Source organism: Tupaia chinensis, unplaced genomic scaffold (genome assembly GCF_000334495.1).
Source record: "Tupaia chinensis unplaced genomic scaffold, TupChi_1.0 Scaffold000598_1, whole genome shotgun sequence".
Lineage (NCBI taxonomy): Eukaryota > Metazoa > Chordata > Mammalia > Scandentia > Tupaiidae > Tupaia > Tupaia belangeri.
In genome coordinates this window covers 430453-432854 of record NW_006160115.1, presented here as the reverse complement: position 1 = coordinate 432854, position 2402 = coordinate 430453, and positions in this window count along the sequence as shown.

Genomic DNA, 2402 nt, shown 5'->3' with positions numbered 1-2402 from the left:
AAGAGTTTCCTTTTTACTATGTCTCTCAAGACAAATGAGAACTCAGAAATTATCTGGTCTAATGCTTCATCTTCGCTGAGAGTTTAATTAGCCAGAAGAGCATCTATTGCCTCATTTACTCTTTAACTGTGACCATTAAGAGTTAGAAAAGCAAACACAGCAGCAGACAAGGCAAATACATTGTAACCATTTGCTAAGGTTTAAGATGGGAGCCTCATTGCTGCCAGGTGTTGTAACTAGCCAGAACTGGTCTAGATGGTAGAGCCCTGGTGCTGACTGCTGCATGAAGGGCTCCTGTGCCAGGAGAACTGAGTGACCTAAGGCACACCCCCACTGTAGGTAGAGAGTGAGGATCCTGGCTACAACAGAGCAACCAAACAGTACCAGTTTCAACAGCTGACCAATCAGTGCTGCACATGTTTTAACCCTTCATTTGCATACATGCACTTGCTTCAAGACTTGAATTGGAATTTGTTATCTAAAAAGCCTATCCCCAACACATCTGGGGAGATCTCTTGAGCAAGTCTTCTCCCCATCTGCTGGATGATGTCACCCATAATAAACCTTGCTCTTCAAAAAACCTTGTGGGTCAGAGTTTGATTTTTCTGGTGGCAAATGACGGATTTGGTACAGTAACTGGCAGGTTTCAGGCAGCGAATTGTCAGCTAATCCTACCCAAGGGAGCAGGGTTGATAGGCCTTTAGTGTCTTACAGCAGGACCTCTGAAAAGAACCTAGAAGCTTAAACCAATGGCAGTTTCCAATCTCTCCCTCTCTTTGTTTTGCTGAAAGGCAGTCTGAACATGTTTCGTGCATAACTATTGGTTTCCGGCCACGTAAGTGCCACACCTGTACATCAGGGTTTGATGTGGATGAGTGGATGAGTGGGGGGGTGGGGGTGGGAATGAAAGACTGGGGGGAGAGAAAGAATTGTTTTCACAATGACGTGCAAATTGGTCAGTAGCACTCAGTGAGATGGAAGAATAAACAAAGACTGAAAGCTGCCACGTGAAATATTAACAGAAGTTAAAAGGGATGTCAGAAAAATAAACTAAATCCCACAGAAGAGAGATGACTTGCCCAAGGTCACACAGCTGATTAATGCTGGAACTCAGAGGAAAACTTAGATTTTCCTCTGTCCATTCTAAATTTCTATCTACCTCCCCAAAGGAAATGAAGAAAAGAGGATGACAAAGTAAGAAAAAAATACAAGCTAAGAAAAAAAAAGAGGAGAGAGAGAAAGAGAAAGGCACAAAAAATGAAACTGGGAAAGAGATGAAAACAAGCAAAGAAAAAAACAGTCATCAAAACTCGTGTTGATCCTAAAATTCATGTGCATGAGAAGAAGCAAGAGAAGTTTGAAAAGAACAAAATGTGGTAGCCCTAATAGATTTCAAATATTTTAGAACTATTGTGAATTTTTAAGCATGTTATTAAAACAGTAATCACAAACATATCAATGAAACAAAACTTTCAGAAATAAGCCAGCATAAAGGTGAATCTTAGGGTAAGGTAACAACATCATTTGAATCAGTGGTAATAGGATAGTGTGGAGGAAACTAGTCAGTAACTGGTATTAACACTATTGGTTGTCTGCCTTAGAGGAAAATTAAATTAAACCTCTACATTCACACCATTTCACAATAACTGAGAGATGGATAACCTCAATTTTTAAAATGACAATATTGGGCAATATTTTTAAATTATTAGAAAAAAATATAGGGAGATATCTCTAGGAGAAGGAGTGGCCTTCCTAGCCAAAGCAAAAGTCAAAGGGGAAAAGAACAATAATTATGACTACCTTAAAATTGAAAACTTTGATTTTCAATAGAGATTACAAATGAAGTTAAAAATGAAAGAATGAGAAAAATGTCACTGGGACCAGCAGTTGACATAATGGCTATGTCACTGGGCTCTCAATCGTGGTTTAAGTCCTGGATCCGGTGGCTTAAACTCACACCGGGTGCATGTGTGTGTGTGTGTGCCCCAGATTCTGAGAGGAGAAGGGATTGTTGTGTGGCCATCCCTCCTTGGGGGTGATTTCTCGCTTTCTGTCTCTTTGTCTCTCTCTGACTTTCTGGCAAGCGCACACGCCCTATAGCAAAAACCTCTCAAAAAAGAAAGAAAAACATAATGTCATAAGTGTCTATTAAGGACTTAGAGCCATAAAAGATATAGAACTCCTAAGATAATACAAATGATTAATTTTTTTTAAATATGGGCAAAGGATATAAGCAAGCAATTCAAAGAAGAGGAAATGAAAATGTCCAATTAACATATGAAAAGCAGATCAATCTCACTTGTGATTAGAGAAAGACCAATTTAGGCAAAGTTAAATACTTCTTCACAGTCATCAGCCTGACAAAAATACTAATGTTTGATGTCACTGTGTATGTGGAATTT